Genomic DNA, 20523 nt, shown 5'->3' on the forward strand with positions numbered 1-20523 from the left:
CATGGCTAAGGCTCAAACCATCTCCACGCGTATGTGGAAGAAAACGCAAAGTCTTTCTACCCTTTTATGTATTGAAAAGATTCACTGCGCCATCCTATGCAGGGTGCCAACTTGTATAAAATTTTGTGACGGCCCAGGTCAGCCCCTCCCTGCATAATCTGTCACATGAGGCAGCGCACACACACCATTTGAATGGGAATGCGCATTAATTTTGTGGGGGCCCGGCCCCCTCAAATATTTTATTGTGGGGGCCGAAGCTCCCACCGCCCCTAGAAGTTGGCTCCTATGATCCTATGCATGTTTTCTCAGAGGTAAGGCCTGTTGAGTTCAGTGGGGCTTGCTCTCGTGTAAGTGCGTGAAAAACAGCAAAGAAGCCTTAGTATCATGGTAAGAACAATCCCTATCATACAGCGCGCTTACCTGGGTGCAAGCCCAATTGCATGAGATGGGATTTGTAGGTGTAAACCGCTTAGAGTTTTTTGTCTATTAAGCAGCATATAAATATTGTCAGATAATTAAAACAGCGACTTTCAAATACGTTTCTTTAGGATTGGAAGTTCTGCAGTTATATAATCAGGAACCCCTCCCCCCAACCCAGTCAACGTAAATCACTTCTGCATCCTTATGCATCTGTATGTTTACTCAGAAGTAAGTCCCATCAAATTCTATTGGTCTCCCTCTCTAGTGGAAATTCCTAGGATCGCAGCTTTAAATGCGCTTGACTTTGGCTGGGCTTCATTCCACTCAGTGGGCTGCGGATTGCAATTCCACACCAGATACATGACATACCGGAGTAATTTCGTTCCTCTCCCTCTCCTCAAACTGCTTCACCAAACATGATGCCAAATCACCGATGAATAAGCTGTCGAAAGATTGATGCCCTATGTATAAATGAAACAATATTCTCCTTTCCGCAAAAAGAGAAAGAAAAAAGAAGGGTGACGGGATCTTCTTACCACAAATCTATAAACTTTATAGATTCTATGGGCATGATCCCGCCAACTTTAAGCACTGTTCTGTACAGCTCATTCCTAATCCTGTTTACTAAGAAGGAAGCCCTGCTTGGTTCAATCGTCTTACTCTCAGGAAAGAGTGCTTAACAACTAGGAGCAAATCAAGCATGTGCGTAACTCTCCCGCTGAAATCAGGGGAAAGTGATAGTGCTAACGTTGCCTTAAGGTGGGCCATTCAAAATTAGGATTAGGAAGGCAAAGGCACTTAGCAATAAATAAGTAAACAGTGTAAGAACATCAGAAGTAATAATACTTCGTCTGAAATCTGATATTTCCCTTAGATGAACCAGTTTGTTTGTTTTTTAATTATTGAGGGAAGGGGGGCGGGGGAACCCTACCCTTGACACTTGGGAACTCTTGATTACTGGGAAAGAAATCCCATCTCCTTCAATGACCTTGGCTCTCAAGTAAGTAAGTCCGCAGCCTTTTGCTCGGACACCTGCCAGAGGTCAATAGGACACGATTTCCACTTTTGGTTTGAATTAAATAAGCACCCGAAAAGTACAGCCCCCAGGTAAAACCCTCAGCGCTTGTTCTCAAATATAAAGGGGCTTCCCTGGCAGCAAGACTTTTGAGTGCTTGGCTTAAGCGCTCTTCGCTATTTTCACCCCCCCCCCTCACCGCCTCGCGCTGAGCTGCAGCCAGCCAGCCCCCAACTCCCTTCCTTGCACCCCCGGGGGACTTCAAAAGCTTGAATAGCTTTGTGGCTGGATTTCCTTTGCATCCCGTCCGCGGCCCTTTGGCCGGCCTGCGATGGGAATTCCATCTGTCTGCCCAATAGATCTTGCGGCCAGATTCTGCAGCAGCAGCCAAGCTGCCGCGACCGCCGCCTCTCCACGCCCTGCGTCGATCAGCAGCGCCAGAGTTGTTGTTGTTGTTTGTTGTGATTGTGAGAGAGAAGAAAAGTTTTGCAAAAAGCCCTCTAGGGGGAAAACATCGGGGCGATGCAATGCCCTGCCGTTTGCCTAGGCAGGGTTTCTCTTATTACTATGATTGTGGCTGTTGATGATCATCATAAAGGAAACGCATGGTTCTTCTTCTTGTTGTTGTTTTTGAGGTCCGAAACACTTTTTTTGTTCCCCGCCAAGGAAAAACAAGGCGAGGCAAGGAAAAGTTGCTGCCTAGGACGTTTTCGGAGGAGCGCGGCGCTGCCCAAGCAGCGGGGAAGGCGCGCGGGCAACTTTTCTCGCTCCTTTTGTCATTTCTCCCCCTGATCATCATCCGGCTCTGATGCTCATCATCCCACGATTATTATCCTCCATCCTCGGCCCTGCGTGTCCTCTCGTCAATTAATAGGCAGCAGGAAAGCGACAGGAAAGCAAGGAAAATGGAGCGCATCTCTCTATTGCCTCGCTCGCGAGAAACTTTCCCCCGCGCCCTCTAGCTTCTTGTCAGCCCCACTTCTCGATTAAAGAAGTTTGCTGGCTTGTAGGGGGGGGGGGTCGGCTTGCAGTCAGCCGCTGGAGGTGTGGGTGGTATTGGGGGCACGAGGAGGGGTTATATACCCCGGCGGCCCCTGGAGCCCAGGTTGGCTGACCCACAAGCCAGTTAAGCAGGCGCTCTTGAGACCCCACCAACCAACCACACCAACACCCCAGATTTTAGTTTTGGTTCCGTTTAAAAACCTGGAGACGAAACAGAGTTCAGTGAAGGCCCTCCTCCTCGCTTCATTGATTAGGGGTACCCTGAAGTTTGGGAGAAAGCTTGAAGCCATCTCAGTGGAACAGACATCCATAAAAGGGTGCTTAGGATCGGAGCGGGGCCCAGGAACGAACGACGGCACAATAAGCCGCCCTGCGCTTAGTTCCTAAACCAGTGTGCTGCTAAATCCTGTGTAGGGATAGAGGGAGAGGGAGATGGGACCCAAAAGTCAGACCGTTGGTCCCTATAGCTCTGCGTTGTCTGCACGAACGGGCAGTCACTGTCGAGGTGAAGGGCTTTCCCAGTCCTCCCTGAACAGCTGCGGCTGCTCACACCAGCCAGTGTGGTGTAGTGGTTGAGAGCGGTAGTCTCGTAATCTGGGGAACCGGGTTTGCGTCTCCGCTCCTCCACATGCAGCTGCTGGGTGACCTTGGGCCAGTCACACTTCTTTGAAGTCTCTCAGCCCCACTCACCTCACAGAGTGTTTGTTGTGGGGGAGGAAGGGAAAGGAGAATGTTAGCCGCTTTGAGACTCCTTCGGGTAGTGATAAAGCGGGATATCAAATCCAAACTCTTCTCTTCTTCTTCTTCTTCTTCTACTATGCCCAGTGGGACTTACTTCCTGGGACATGCCTTGAGGACTGTAACCTTAAAACCCCTGAGGCCGACGGGACTGACGCCCCCAGCCTAAGAATGTTTAGTCGGGAGTAAGTTCCAAGGGAATAAGACTTAAGTAGCATTTCCAAGGAAACGAGAAGGGCGAAGTTCAATTTAAAGTACGCCTCGCTGTCTTTCGGGTGGCGGTGGTGGCAGGTGAACTTATTCATTTATTTCAGTTACCGTCCAGGCCTTCCTCACCTCAAAGAGTTGGGACTCGTAATTTGTAGGCAAAGGTTGAAAACGGAAATGGTCAGGAATAAAAAATGTAATTGGTCTACCCCATCTTACGTGGAAGAAAGCTCCACTCAAATGAATTGACACTCACCTGTAAGCAACGTATTGTTGTTACAAAAGTCAGGTGCCTGCCCCTCTCTCTGCCGAGCGGTGGCAAGAGCCCAAGGGCTTCCAGGCACTCACTCAGGGTTTGTGCTCCTTTGGCGAATGGAGGATGCAGCCCTAGCGTTAAGAAATATGATTTATTCGCATCTTTACACCTTCACTCTGCATGGTCATCTCAAGAGGGGTTTGTTCCCCACTGCAGTGCAGCAGTCTAGTCCAACGCATCTCTCCTTCTTCTGCTGTTCCTAAACACTAAGCCTGCTTTATTCAGTTGCATCCCAATGGTCAGTTCTTTCGATGCTTTGACGTGCGAATAGTTTATCCCCCCCCCAGGTGTCACCTGACAAAGGAGTTCCCTTGAGTTCATCAACAGGATTAAAGACTGATATACACTTAGGACGTTTACCTAGCTTAATTAACTCTTCACATGCTAATTGTTGATGCTCAGAAGTAGGTGCACATACATTCCACTACACATAGATCTTGATTACATTCTCAAAGCCTGACATACAGCTTTCTCACACAAACACTAATTAAACACCTCAAACCCCCTTTCTAATACACATCGAAACTGTCTTATAGCTCAGGCTTAACATACAAGTTTTAATTAAATCCCAATATTTACTCTACCTAAACATTTAGCACCACAGATCTATTATACTATTAACAGCAAACCCCATGAATGCGTATTCAGGAGTAAGTCCCACTGAGTTCAACAGACTTCCTTCTGCGTAGACGCAGTCAGGGTTGCCCCCTTATCTGCAAATAAGATCCAAGTTAAGGCTCACATGCCTGTGAATAAGTCCCACTGACTTCGGTGGGGCTTATGCCTAGGTAGAGATGTCTAGGATCCACTGTGGGATTTTAGCCTCAGAATCTGAGCACCAGAGAAAGGGATGGGAAGGGCTGAACAGGATGTCTTTCCTGTTGCAAACTCAAGAGGAATAGATTGGCTTTAGGGTAATAGGGGAAGAATGTGGATTAAGTTCAGTAACATATTTTTAGGCTGATGTTGCAATCCTATGCACACTTCTCTGTGAGCAAGCTCCATTGGACACAGTGAGACTAACGTCTGAAGAAATAGAAACAGGATTAGGTTACTACTTTCAGGAAAGAGTGAAGAGGAAGACAGCAACACTAACTCCCCCCATCAGCACCAGCAAGCATGGGTAATTTATTCATTTTATTTTATTTATTACATTTACATACCATTTTGATCTTCCAAGGATCTCAGGGTGGTGTAACGTGGTTCTCAACCTCCCCGTTTCATCCTTACAACAAAGCTGTGATGTAGGTTAAGCTAAGAGATGGTGACTGGCCCAAGATCACCCAGTGAACTTCATGCCTGAGTGGGGATTGGAACCCTGGTCTCCTAAGACCTAGCCCAACACTCTAACCATTATGCCACATTGGCCAATGGTGAGAAATGATGGGCAGCGTGGTCTAGCTCAGATACCGCAGCCCTGGGTTTTAGGCTAGGGGAGCCAGTAGGCAGTAACTCCACGTCTCCATCCAAGAAAACTTGCTTGGGGAACAGGTGTTGGGCTGCCATCTCTGATACTGAGGCCGCTGAACACTTTTGTTAAGACATTCATTTCAAGACATCAGCTTCATGGGGAAGAGAGTCGCCTTCCTCTTGTGTCGCCCCTTCGGAAATGTTATGAGAGTTACCAATTCGGGCAGAACGCGAACCCTGCCCTCCCCGCGCTCTTGGTAACTCTTATAACAGACGCGCTGCCCCAGATGGAAATGGGGAACATAACATTCCTTGTCTAGGATTGAATCCAAGGATTTGGGGTTTGGACGGCGATAAAGGAGGAGAAATGAAACCAGGACTTTCTCATCATTCTGATTTAAAAGCTAAGGTATTGTTCAATCCGCCTCTGTGTCTGTTTTCTCGGAAGCGACATTGTGCTGGATGGAACTTTACTCCCAAGGAAGCCCCCGCGCCCGCTTGCTGTAGTGCCGGAGAAACAGAGAATGATGGTTTGATGCGAGGCTGCGCTTCAAATCTCTGTTCGCTGCTGTCCCAGCGAGGGCAAAATATGCGTTAGCTCATAGGCCTTTGAAAATTCACTTGCACTGTAAACTAGCTGAGGCTAAATCAACAAAGAGGCTCGTTGTGGTACCTTATAATAGTTGCGCTTCGTCTGTGACATCAACGAAACCTTATAAACGTGTTTGTGCTTAATGCGCAGTAAGTTTCTTCGATGCTTTTTCTTTTTTTTGGAAGTTAAGTTCCCTGTATTTCATGCTAGACGGCGCTTCTTATCCCCCCAAATGCCTTTAGGATCGGACAGGGATCTCAAAAACATTGGACACGACCAGCCTCTCTTAAAACCGTGTTGCGCTTTCATGCCCTTTCTTCGGAGAACCTTGGCGTGGTCTCGAGGAGTAGTGCTGGAATCTTGGCTGCAGATTGTACAGTCAAGCGTAAGTTCAAGGAAGGTGTCTGGGAAATCAACAGATTGAGTTCTGGTTTAAATGGTTTTCTTGACCACATTCAGTGACATCAATGAGAGTGGCATATTTTCTCGTACACATGCAGTCCCAAAGTGGCTTTAGGGCACCGTTTCCCCTTGCCAACCAGCCTCTTTGAACAGATTCATGCGAATCCTAACTACCTCTTGTCACTTGAAATCAGTTACAGCCCAACCCGATGCACTCAGAAGTAAGTCTCACCCGGTGAGCTGACCCTGAATAATATGTGCCCAGGATTGCAGCCTGGCAGTCCAGTCCTAAAGCAGCCTTCCTCAATTTGGTGCCCGCCAGATTGTTTCGAACTACAGTGGTACCTCGGGTTAAGTACTTAATTCGTTCCGGAGGTCCGTTCTTAACCTGAAACTGTTCTTAACCTGAAGCACCACTTTAGCTAATGGGGCCTCTTGCTGCTGCCGCGCCGCCGGAGCCCGATTTCTATTCTTATCCTGAAGCAAAGTTCTTAACCTGAAGCACTATTTCTGGCTTAGTGGAGTGTGTAACCTGAAGCGTATATAACCTGAAGCGTCTGTAACCTGAGGTACCACTGTACAACTCCCACCAGCCTCAGTCATCGTAGCCTTGGATAGTGTAAAACACCTAGAAGGCGCCAGGCTGAGGAAGGCCAATCTAAATCGCGTTTATTTTAACAAGCGTCAATACTAAATGAGGCCGACGTTCAGTGACGGAGCACCTGCTTTGCATGCAGAAGGCTCCAGGTTCAAATCCCGACGTCTCCAAGTCAGGAAACACATTTGGCTGCAACCCTGGAGAGCTGCTGTCAGTCATAGTGTAGAACTGAGCTAGATTGACTCGTGGTCAGGGACGCGGTATAAGGCTGCTGCTTCTGTTCCCAAGGAAATATTATTCGGGATGGTAGCATTAGTATCTAAAGGTGGAGGGGTAGTTCCTCGTCCTGTTGCCCCTTGTGTTTTCATGTCAAAGCAGAAACTCAACAGATGCAGCATTCCCTATTCCGCATCCCCCTGCCGGGGAAACCAGCAGAAATCTGCCTGACCAGCAGAAATCCAAAAAACAAATTAAAATTATTTGGATTTTAAAAAAGAAAAGAAATCCAAGTGACGTGATCCTCACTACGGTATCTGTATGCGTGTTGCTTTTCTCAATGGCCTATGGATCTCCCTACGAACTCGGAGAGGGCTCCTTGATCCTATATCAAAGTATAATGGCTGCGCAGAGGAGAGGATTGGGGGCTGGCGTAGATTATGCGCGCGCAAGGGAGCGGAAAGCGGTTTTTGCCTAGAAAAGCTTTCTCCTACTTTGTCTCCAGTCTGTCTTAAGGTTAGTCAGTTTCAGCGGAAAGAGGATGGTTTCATCCAGACCGGCTCATCTGTCTGCACTTTTCCATAGTCCTGAGACGCTCATAAGCTGCTGACTCGCCAGCAACGTTTTCGGAACCCGGGGCTCTTTGATTTTTCGAGGGGACCCCAGAGTCCACTTTCCTTACGAGTAACCCTCCTTGGAAACCCTGTGCGCAACATTTGCCGTCTCCACCCCCATCGTTCTGCCCGGACACTGAGGTCCAGTGCCGAGGGCCTTCTGGCGATTCCCTCCCTGGGCGAAGCCAAGTTACAGGGAACCAGGCAGAGGGCCTTCTCGGTAGTGGCACCCGCCCTGTGGAACGCCCTCCCACCAGATGTCAAAGAAAAGAACAACTACCAGACTTTTAGAAGACATCTGAAGGCAACCCTGTTTAGGGAAACTTTTAATGTTTAACAGACCACTGTATTTTAATATTTCGTTGGGAAACCCAGCCAAATATTATTTATACCCCTGGGGCGGGGTATAAATAAATTATTATTATTATTATTTATTATTATTATTATTATTATTATTATTATTATTATTATTATTATTATTATTATTATTATCAATCCCGTTAGGGGCGGAGGATCCTTTGCGAAGGATTCTCGCAGACGCCACCACCGGATGCCTCTAATTAGAGCAGCGACCCGGATTCCTGCGCCTGCTCCATTTCCGAAGCGCACCGCGGCGCGTACCTGACATGCCCGAGCGCTGCTAATAGGTTCCTGATAACTGGAGCTCCCCTCTCCCACCTCCCAGGTCTAAGTCGAGGCGGCAGCCCCAGAAGTCAATTTCAACGCGTTCCGGAGAGAAAATTCATCAATATGCCGCAACTCTGGGCTGCCGGGCAAGGGGGAAACAAAGCAGACCGATTCGAGCGCGCAGCACCTGAAGGAAGGCGCGCTGCTAGGAGAGCGCGGCGAGACACTAATTAACCTACTTTGCCGAGGAGTTGGTGTCAACTCTCCCCCCCCCCCGCCTCCCCTTTCCTTCGGAAGGAGAGCGAGGGAGAGGGGCGCTTTCCTTGGCCCTCATTCTTGCCAGGCCACCTGGGGGCCGGGGAGGAAGTGGAGTGGAGTGGGCCCGTCCAGCTTTTACGAGTACGTAGCTCCTTTGTGGCGCCTCCAGAGTAGTGGCGCGGTCAGAATCAGAGGGCAGAAGCCCGGGTTCCTACTCCGAAGATTAGGCAAGAAAGCAAAAGCTGGCTTAACCACACTTTGAAGTTAGACACATCTAAAGAGTCTACCACCCCAATAGGTGCATAGTCCAAAAAAACAAACAAACAAAAAACCCTGGGTGCACCACTGCTGATAAACAATTCTGGGTGTTTTCAAGGGGACTGGGTAGCTCCTCAAGGTGTCAATGTTTGTTTTGCCTGTGCAGAATTTTGGCAAGCGAAACTTTTGGCCATACTCATCATCCTGCCGGGGAAATAGTCACTTCCAAAATTTATTCCTAGCAGAACTCGTAAAGGCATAGGAAATGCTGTCATGGGGCGGGGAAAGCGCGCAGGGGGCGTTTAAGCTTCAGTCCTTGCAATAACCCTGTAAGGTTGTTCGATGCATGCCATAATGCCGACTGTGTGCTGAGATGGGGAGTCGTGCGTAAGGCCGCTAGGTAAATTCGTGGCAGAGAGGAGGTGTGAACAGCGCTCCCATACCGCCTTGTCTGAGAGTGAACCCCATGGGCTCACTTGAGTAGAAATGTCTATGATTACACTGCAGGTCTCTAGCCACTGCGCCATAGTGGCTCCTGTGAATGCTTTTAATATCGGTTAGTTAGACGTGGATTCAGCCGCTTGGGTATGAATGGAAACTGATCAAATGTCACTTGGAGGGGAAGGTCGTAGGATTGGCACCTGCTGCTCCAGCAGAAATCCACATGTGCCTTTAATAACTGCGTGATGGACAGGTATTCAAGAGGTGTGGTTATTTCCCGGCGGGAGATTCAGCGATGGGCAATTCGTCACATGCTGAATTTCCGCCTATCCACAGCAACTTCTGTTGAGCCCTTGCTGGAATTCCTGCTCCAGTGTGAAAGCCAGAATCACACCCTCGCAGCTCTACTTTCCCATCTGCAAAGGGGGACTCTTTTCCATTGATCTGGCTCAGGGAGGCGGTGCTTGTGAGATCAAACGACCCGCTTTTGCTGCTATAGAGAGGTTGAATTCAATATTCTTATTGGGCACTGTATGGCAAGGGTGGCAAGTCCCCAACACAATTTCTGCCCCAACCCCCTGATGCTGGAGACAGTGGGAAAGAAAGGGAGATTGAGTGCTGAGTGGACAGAGTTCAGCATTCTGCTGGGGATTCAAATCACCTCCTCCTGGCCATCAGATCAACATTTAATAAGTGGAGAGAGGGCAATAACCCTCCTCTTAAACTGTGTATGCCCAGTGTGTGCATTACTTGAAAAGTTGGGAAAGGCTGAATTAAGCTCTTGGGTAAGAAAAAAAAGGCCCCTTATTACTGTATGGTTCTGATCCGTGGTTCTCAATGTTCCCACAAATGGACCCACTTGAAAATGGCTATACTCTGCCTGCATAGAAGTGTCCGAAGAAAACAGGTTTTGGTCTGATCCAATGGTGTTCCCCTTATATAGATTGGATTATATCTTCCGTTATTCTCGGGCTTGCAAGTTGGAACTTCTTTCGAGTCCTCACCCATTCATGATGTAATGTCCCTCCCCCCGCCTCTTGGCAGAATGTGCATGACAGGCTATGCATGGCCTGCACAGAAGTGTCCCAGGAGAAAAGGTTTTGTTTTTCCTCAAAGACTTCTTCCCCAACATATTTGGTTGAGCACTATAGCATCCAAGGGGAAGACTGGCTATGACTTGCGTCTCTGACTACCAGATGCCAGGAATGAGATGTGGGGGGCAAAGATTTGTGGCATTTGACTGATGATTATTAGAAGAAAGAATAATGAAATGAATTGTTGAGCTGTGGGAAACCAATGTGTGCAAGGATGATGCAAGCTTGGGAAAATACCATTCTCTCGCAGAGTTTCTTGCGACAATGGATGGGATAAAGGTTGGCTGTGATTCCCTCTGCCGCCCCCCGGAACTGTAGAGGCATGGCCTCACTTTCATACCTTCTGTCTTGAATTACTACCTTGAAGACATTCTAGACTGACTTCCAGCACATTTGAGCATGCTGAATGTTCAAAGACCTAACACCCACACAAGGGACCACACATACTTTTCAAACAGTCAAGTTCAGTTCCACAATATGCAAATCCATAAAATTAATGTTGAATAAGCTCTGATTTCATGTTACTTTCCTTTTATTTACAGTGCCCATGTCAGCACTCCAAAGTGCCATACGGATTTCATTTGCTTTTTTATTGTAAAGCAACAATGATCTCAAATTTCATTCAGAGTGGCTTCTCATTTCACAAGAAGAAAAAAGCATGCCACCACAAAAGTCCACCTCTGCTACTTATTCCCTGCTCTCACAGCCAAAGCTCAAAGGCAAAGGATGACCCATATGAAGAATAATTCTCTACTTCAACTCCCCTCCTCCATATCATTGTGATTGGAGTGGCAGTTTTAGAAAACAAATACTGAGTCTTGACCATCAAAAATAAAGACCTGTCCACCTGTACACCTTAGGATTTCTTGATGAATAATGTGTGAGCAAGGGTGGCTTTTATGGTTCCCACAAGCAAGTATTGATCTTGATTGTCCCATGCCCAAGTCTCTAGTAGATAATACATCGGGAACATATGGTGTTTGAAGGAGCCAAGGATACTGTGGAAGGAGGAGGCATGGGATTTGTAAAGGCCATGCTAAGATTATTTCTCCCTAGGATTCTCTGGGGAGAAACTGAGAACAGGTGCCTGGGCCCCTGCCCTGGATCTGTCAGTGGAAGAAGAAATGAGCAACCAAATGGGAGAATGCATGGTAATTTGAAGGAAGGATCTTCCATGAGCCTGGAAGATTAATATACCCCCTTTGACATTTTGCCTAGAGAGGCAAATTGTCAGAAGGCTGAATAAGCTCTTCCCAATAGCTACAAAGGGCTCCAGACATGAGTACAGTACTGTGAGGCACCTCATTTGCCCCATGACACCTTTAAATGGAAAGGTTTAGAGGCTATTTGTAGTTGTCTAGACTTCGAGGCCTTCCTCCTCCAGCAATTTTGCTGTTCAGTAGGATTTGATTCCGTTCTGCTTCCCTGAATGCTTGCTATTTTGATCCTGATATTGGTATTTATGGCATTGCCGAAATCCCAAGATATGCCAATAGTCAGTCCTGGTTAATAGCTTGGAGTTGGCTAGCTACCTTTCTAGCCACCTTTATTTTTAGTGGGCCACACAGAAGGCATTTAAATAAAAGAAGTCGTAAAATTGTGACTTCTCTGGACTTTTTTTTTTTTTTTGGCATGTTTGTTTATCCATACTGTGTGAGCAGCAGAGTTGTTTAAATCTGGTAATGCAATCATGTTTTTCTCTAAAGGCTCTCATATTTATTCTTTCTTCTTGTTTAAGTTTCTCATTATTATCTCCCAAGACAATACATAGAGTATGCAGATGATTATTATATTCAAAATAAATGTAATGCAGCCTTCAGACTAGCAGGACCAGCTTTCATTAGCAGCAGGCCACCAGTTCCGACAATGAACTATACACCCCCAATCACTAGCAATACTAACCACATGGTAGGAAACACACAAAAATATATGAACAGGCTTTGGAAAGAGTGCTCACAGTAGTAGCCAATGTGGTGCCCTCCAGATGTTATTGGACTACAATTTCCATCAGCCTCAACTGGCTCAACTGGCATGGCCGATGATCAGGGATAATGGGAGATGTTCCTCAGCAATATCTGGAGGGCATCACCTTCAATATAGCACCAGACTAAACGCATTGCAAAATATCCAAGAGAAATCTACTGAAATAAAGTGACTGATAAGTTTTCTATTTCAATTTTACCTGCCAGGGCAAGTACACAATTGTGGCATCCTTCATCTCTCTCTGTAAGCTTGGGAAACTGTCATGGCAGATTCAGGGAGTCATGGCAGCACCCAGTGTAGAGCATTGATGTGAGAGTAGGGAAAGCTGCAAAGGATATTTAGAGACTTGACAGAACAAAAGAGAGAGAGCAGGTTATAGCTTAGGATGCTACCAGATGGTCACTCATTTAAGGTGGGATTTAATAATGTATTGGTGTCTTCAGGTTGTACGATTCTAGTTGGTTAGGAGGTTTTGTAAAACAACTTCCCCCTCCCCTAAAAAGAGAGAAGACTTTTTGTGATAAGGGAAGTGTCAGGGAAATGCACTTGAAAGTATGGGATAACAGTTGCTTTGATGCAATGTCATCTAACCTCCCAGCAAGCAAATCAGAATGAATGCTCATTAAATAGCCACCATAGTCTAATCACTCAGCAAACAAATGAGAAAGAATGCTAAATAAAAATGTCATTTGGAGGTGCTCTGCAATATTTCCCATCCTGCCAAATGATTTTTTGCCCTTGTTAGAAAGTACTGTTGCCTCCACACCCCTCACACCCTTCCGTCTATGAAGGAAACAAAGGAACTAGTGAAACCTCAAACTTGGCAGCAGGAGAATCGGTGGAGTACTGGTGAAACTGGAAATGAAAAGTTATGTATGGAGTCCCAGGAGATCATGATGGAGTTCTTTCAGAAATATTTCATCCTGGTTCATCACTGAGCTTTAAGAACTGACCAAATGTTATGACCAAATTACCAGTAATCAATTTTTATCACTGGAAAGGACGTATAAACAACACCTCACACTCTTCTATTCCAAGCCAGAATTCTCTTGCGAGGCCATTTCACTGTCAGTCACAGTATATGCGAAAAGGAAAGAAATATCTCACTGCATTCGCCCTCAGAATGTGAACTGACAGCATGTAGGGGCATTGGAAATGTACACATCTTGGCAAAATGTTAGATGTCTGAAAGGTTTAATTTTCCTGAAGGGGATTCTGCTTCTAAAAGTTTTGGGTACACTGTTTTATCCAAAGGAGTCAGAAGTCATGGAGTCCTTATTAATTTTTTTAAAAGAAGAAGTAAAAGGATTCTAAATGAGATAAACAACAGCAATTTTAGAAAGATCACCTGTTTCATTATAGTCAGGCCCTTGGAGATATTAAATACACTTACTTTGCAGCCTTAATTGCCTCAGGATGAGGCAATCCTGTATATCTTTTTAGAACCATTAATAACCTACTTCACCTGATTGCAGCAAGTGTTTTATCAGAAGAATTGTCAAATGGTAAATGCAAGGGCGTGCAAAGCAGAATAACATCCCCCCCCAACAAAAATGGACCAAATTTAGCTTCCACTTGCCATGCAAGCTCATTTTTATTTTCATTTTCCATTTAATTTGAAGCCTAATAGCTTTTGAAAAATTAAGGCTGGATGACTTTTGTACAATGCTTATTTTGATTAGATCAAGGTGTTCACTCCTCGTTTTCTCAGTGGTTTGCTGGTAAGCATTTTATGTAATTTGTAGCTATCTTTTTAAATTTCCCAACAGGGATCCCAACTTTAAAGCAAGAGGTTACAGATCTCTTTTTAAACATAAAGCATATCCACAAAACCTGCATTTATTGAAACAAACAGTATGGATGAGAAACCTAGTCAATGAAGATAAGACCCTAAAGCCTGCACATATCTAATATTTATTTATCCATTGATATGAGGTGTCGTATAAGAGCAAACTGTATTTTTATACAGTGGTTTCCCCCCAAGAAGCACACAGAAACATACTGGGAGTGGGGGGATGTACACACACTCTTGTCTACCAGTCATAGTCCCATTTCCATCAGGTTCCTTCCAGATCCAAAGGGGTTTAAATTATTTTAAATCTGGAAATTAAGACTCAGAACAGGTGGTAAGGCCTGAGAGAGTCTCCTAGTTCAGTTCTGGAAAGTGATGAGACTCGCACCTCTCCCTTTTCCTCCACACTCTTGTACCTGAGTCCGGCATTGTACATTTGTATATTCATTGAAGGACTTTGTTACCACTGTTTGGTTACAAGCAACAAACATGGTGTCTGCTTTAGTTTTACTTCTTGAAGGACAATTTAAACGAGGTCCAAATTAACAGAGCCAGTTTAGGGAAGAGCCAAACTCAGTGGAATAGAACACCTGCTTTGCATGCAGAATGTTCCAGGTTCAATCCCTTACATCTTCAGACAAGGCTGGGAGACATCCTTGCCTGGATCCCTAGAGAGCCACTGCAAGTCAATGTAGCCCACTAATCTTCAACAGGGGGGTTGGGGCCCATTAAGTGGGTCATGGTCTGATCCAAGGTAGATGGCAGAAGGAGCACAACCACCACACAAATATATGGTAAAAGATTAAGAAATAGGTCCCCACATGCTTTTTTGGGTGAAAAGTGCATCCTGGATCTGAAAGTGTGAAGAATACTGATGTAGACAATATTGCACTGGATGAACTAATGGTCTGACTCAGTATAAGACTTCTTCCTATATTCCTTAATGCCAGTGTTTTCAAGATATGCCAATTTAGCTCTGAGCATTTAGACAGAGGAAAACCCAAAGATAACATGTTGATGTGAGAAATCTCCTTGTCACGACTTTCATGGCTATAATTTCACATCTTTGGACATTTAAATTCCCCTGGAAACATTGTTAGTGTGGGACAGACAGCTGAAGAACATTCTAGCCATTTAAAACATTTGAATTGCAAACATAGGAAATGCTAGAAATGATAACAGCCCTTGTTAGGAGGAAAAACGGACCACATTTTCGCTTAGATCTAGAAAACGTTTTCCAGCATCAAGAATAGAACTTCCTTGCACAGTGTTTGTTCTTGTTGCTCTTGTCGCCACCATTAGACTGGCAGTGTGAAATATCACGGAATATAAGAAAATGTCAAAAGAGGAGTGCTAGCTGGAGTCTGCCTCAGCGAAGCGTCTGATGAATTTATTCCAAATGCCAAATGTTGCCTCTTTGCAGCAGGTTCTGGCTATCTGCCCGTTCTCTGGCAGAAGAAGAGAGAGAAATGCCTTCAAACATATGGCATGTTTTTCCCTACCCCGCCACCCTGAAAAGAGCACAGAGATGGTTCACTGGGCAAGTTCATATTTTTGCGTGTGAGCCAAACAGTACAATGAAGAGCCCTATAACCTCTACAAAATGAACTTTAGCCCTCACAGCCTCCTAAAGCGCATGTGTTTCGAGTTGTCCCTCTATTTTCATGTTCCTAGTGGTATCATGAGAATGTGAAGTGATTTGGGAAATCTCTGATTTCATCTGTAAGTCAGTCAGTTCTTATTCATGCACATTGCTTTCTCAAGCTCAGAATTTGGATAGGTTGGTGTGCTTGAATGTATTTTCTACTCATCTGTGCAATTGGGACAGGTCCACAGCATGGAGGTAGAGTACGTGCTTAGCATGCAGGAAGTCCCAGCTTCAACCCCCATCACCTTCAGTTAAAAGGATCAGGTAGTAGTTGATGGGAAATCTATTTGCTGGAAACCTCGGAGAGTTACGGCCAGTCAGAGAAGACAATGTGGAGCTAGATGAACTTTCTTATGCTCCTTATCAACCTCAATTCTAATAAAGTCTTAGTTCAAATGTATAAGTAGTTAAGGTATGTGTTAGAGGATACCAGTAGAATAATCTCTATTGACATCTCTCTCCAGTGGACCTTCAAATCCGCATAGTTGTGGTTGTCTGAAAAGTTGAATAGGAGTGATTTGTAGACATGTGTGGTTCATATCTGCAAGACCCACAGCTTTATTTCTCCTTTACATCTGCAGACATGGCAGTGGATGTACTGGACCAATGTCTTGCCTTGGTAATGGACTGAATGAGAGCCAACAAACTGAAGCTCAATCCAGATTAGACGGAGGCACTGTTAGTGGGTGGTTCTTTAGACCAGATGGATATGTGGTTGCCTGCTCTTGATGGGGTTACACTTCCTCTGGAGTGGGTACATAGTTTAAAGGTACTCCTGGATCCTCAGGTGACCTCAGTGGCCTGCCATCAACTTGGGCTGGTGGCCCAACTGCACCCTTATTTAGACAGGAACAGCCTAACTACTGTTGGATATGCTCTGGTAACCTCTAGGTTAGATTACTGTTTGATTCTTAAATATTGTTTCTCATTTTTCTAATCTTAAATTTGTTTTCTTAAACGTTGGCATCTGTTTGCATCTTCTTTTGGAAAAGGGTTCTCAAGGAAATTCATTAGCTGCTATAGCTACGCCACCTAATACGATTACATTGAAACAGATGTGAATAAATTGTGGAGTGGTACACAAAGCTCAATCAATTCTTGTTCAGGAAAACCTTGTCGGGACCCAGTGAGTTGGGGGAAATTGTCATTAATTAATCAATATGTCATCACATGTAGCATGTCTCAAAGAAGTCTAGTATCATGCCAAATATAACATTAATTTACTTTTAGTATTGGTTATGGTTTTACTGAATCATTTGTTGTTGTTTTTTGCATTTATAACCTTTTCTAGGTCATTTTGAGATTTGTTGTTTTTGTTGTTGTAAAAAACAGATACATAAAATAATTTTAGGAAATGCTATTGTTCAGAAAGGAAAAGAAATAGTGGCCATGCCAGCAAAAGTGATTTTCAAAAAATATGGTTACAAGCTTTGATGGATCAGGGAAATGCTGTGGATGTAATGTATCTTGCTTTCAGCAAGGCTTTTGACAAAGTCCCCCACGATATTCCTGAGGATAAGCTGGTAAAATGTGGGATAGATGAGGTGACTGTTAGGTGTATTTGTAGCTGGCTAACTGAACCAAAAGAGTGCTCATGAATGGTTCCTCATCATTTTGGAAAAATCTGACAAGTGGGGTGCCACAGGGTTCTGTCCTGGGACCATTGTTGGTCAATGTCTTTATAAATTAGTTGGATGAATGGGTTGATGGGATGCTCATCAAAACTGCAGAAGACACCAAACTGAGACTGAGAAGAGATATGATAGCCTTCTTCAAATATTTAAAGGGCTGTCATGTGGAAGATGGAAAAAGCTTGTTTTCTCTTGCTCTGGAGGGTAAGACCAATGGATTCAAGTTCCAAGAAGGGAAATTCCAACTAAACAGCAGGAAGAACCTTCTGGTGATAAGAGCTGTTCAACAGTGGAATGGTCTCCCTCTGGAGGTGGAGGACTTTTAAGGAGAGGCTGGATGGCTATCTGTTATGTATGCTTTAGTTGAGCTTGCATTGCATTACATTGCATGGGATTGGACTAGATGACCCTTGGGATCCCTTGCAACTCTACAATTCTAAGATTCATGTTAGAAGTTTGAAAGCGCTTTCATCCTCTTCATCCCCAAATGGGTTGAACAACTATTCCCTCTCCCTTTTGAAAAGTAATCTGTATACAGTGGTACCTCGAGTTAAGAACTTAATTTGTTCTGGAGGCCCATTCTTAACCTGAAACTGTTCTTAACCTGAGGTACCGCTTTAGCTAATGGGGCCTCCCAATGCTGCCGCGCGATTTCTGTTCACATCCTGAAGCAAAGTTCTTAAACCAAGGTACTATTTCTGGGTTAGCGGAGTCTGTAACCTGAAGCGTCTGTAACCTGACGCGTCTGTAACCCGAGGTACCACTGTATATGCACACAACACTTCACCCTCAGCAGAATTGTGTTGGGTTGTTACAAATTCAGGGAGTATTAATTCTAAAACATATTGGGGATTGGGAAGAAAGACTCCCCGACTCTCTCTTACCCCCACACCCACACCCACCCACCAGGGTGGGCTTGCATCAGTACTAGTAAAACTGCAGGAATTTTTAAAAATATTTTTCCTGTTGCGTTATATATTATATTCTGTTGTAGGATATTTTTTTAAGAAGACTTCTGGGACGTTTTTACTTGCAAACAAGTTAAGTGCTAAAATATGTGGTGAAATATAAACGAAATCTACCGTCTAAGAAAGAGGGAAACTCAGAACTACAATGTGTGTGTAAGAGAGAGATGGTTTGACAGACATAACTTGATGAGACAGTGGCTCTTGGTGTCAACATAAACCAGTGAAAATGCCAATAAGTTACATTTATTCTGAAGGGAAGTAAATCCTGAGGAAACTGAATTCTTAACAACACACACACACACACACACACACACACACACAGAGAGAGAGAGAGAGAGAGAGAGAGAGAGAGAGAGAGAGAGAGAGAGAATGGAATGGAATAGACTTGTGAATAATCACATATTGACACTGACCAGAAATAGACTGATCTTTCCATCTCTAAGCACCAGCCAGAATTTCTAGTGGTCAGAAATGATGGGAGTTGTAGTCCAACCGTATCTGGAAGACCAAAGGTTTGCCACCTCTGGGGCAGATAATCAATGCATTGGTATCTGAGGGGGAGTGGCTGCTGCTTTCACTCATTATTATTATTTCATTTCCCCAACACCCTTCATCCCGCAGGATACCTGGATAGCTTACATAATTTTGTTGTTGTTGTTGTTTAGTCGTGTCTGACTCTTCGTGACCCCATGGACCAGAGCACGCCAGGCACTCCTGTCTTCCGCTGCCTCCCGCCGTTTAGTCAGACTCATGCTGGTGGCTTCAAGAACACTGTCCAACCATCTCGTCCTCTGTCGTCCCCTTCTCCTTGTGCCCTCAATCTTTCCCAACATCAGGGTCTTTTCCAGGGAGTCTTCTCTTCTCATGAGGTGGCCAAAGTATTGGAGCCTCAGCTTCATGATCTGCCTTCCAGTGAGCACTCAGGGCTGATTTCCTTAAGAATGGATAGGTTTGATCTATTTGGAGTCCATGGGACTCTCAAGAGTCTCCTCCAACATCATAATTCAAAAGCATCAATTCTTCGGCGATCAGCCTTCTTTATGGTCCATCTCTCACTTCCATACATCACTACTGGGAAAACCATAGCTTTAACTATACGGACCTTGCTTACATAATATTCAACCTGAAAGCAATAACTGAAAGCGCCATGAGCTGGCGAAGGGCTATAGCTCCATGATACAACATCTGCCCTGCATGGGAAAGATGTCAGGCTCAGTTCCCAGTCTCTCAAGGTAGGGCTGGGAGATGCCCTTTCTGAAACACTGGGGAGGCACTGCCAGTCAGTGTAGACAATACTGAGACTGATGGACTATTGATCTGACACAGTATAAGGCAGTTTCCCATGTTCCTAATTATTATAAACCCTAAACACTTCCCCAATATACACAACCCTTGTGATTTCAGTACAGCAGCAGGCCAATATCAGATTTATGGGCTCTTCACATACCTAATTTCCAAAAGTCCAAAGGAAAGCTACATCTTCAGTTGGCGCCTATAGGCTGACAATGTGAGGGACAAGCATAGCTCTAGATTGCCATATCTCAATTCTGTATTCTGCAGAGAGTCAAATTTCAAGGTTGTTACTGGAAACCTTGAAATTATTAGCAGTGAGAGTATGTGACTGCTTTTAAAAATTGTTTTTAAATATCCTTAATGACATATGGTTTTAATGGTATTAAATATGCTTTTTAAATTTTTTATCTGTATTGTTTTAATGTTTGTTTGGTGCCCTGGGCTGCTTCAGGAGGAAGGTCGGGATACAAATTTAAGTAGTAGTAGTAGTAGTAGTAGTAGTAGTAGTAGTAGTAGTAAGGATAATAATAATAATACACAGAATGTAGAGGTCAGAAGTAATGATTGTGGGTCTGATTCTGCTCACTCTTTGATTTTGCACACATTTTATATCATAGGAGTAGGATAATTTTATTCTATAATTACAGAACCTTTTTTGAACCTATCCTTCTAAATCAATGCACTTCAACCTTAAGTCCCCAGGTGTTCTTGGGCTACAAATCTCATCATCCACAGTCAACTTAGTCAGGGATGCTGGGAGTTGTAGACCAGCTGCAGCTGGGAATCCAAGCTTGAAGAACATTGTTGTAAGCGAGTGTGTTTCAGTAAACTGCTGGTGCTCCAAACCAAGCAAGGATTTTCCCCCTTGGGATGGTGGTGGGAGGACTTATTTTCCATATGTCTTTCAAGGGATTGTGCTTGTCACCCAGGTAAGAGTCATAGATGCTGAATTTGGGGCAGAGAACAAAGAGTTTTGAATCTTGCGCAACAAAGGAAAAAA

The 20523-nt window shown here is 44.7% G+C and overlaps 1 long non-coding RNA gene across 4 annotated transcripts in view; it reads left to right on the forward strand.

Moving 5' to 3' along the window:
• LOC309369993 overlaps positions 1-20523 on the forward strand; it is a 250309-nt gene that overhangs the window by 33117 nt on the left and 196669 nt on the right. The window lies entirely within an intron of this gene.

Source organism: Podarcis melisellensis (genome assembly GCF_964234715.1).
Source record: "Podarcis melisellensis genome assembly, chromosome: 5".
Classification (NCBI taxonomy): Eukaryota; Metazoa; Chordata; class Lepidosauria; order Squamata; family Lacertidae; genus Podarcis; species Podarcis melisellensis.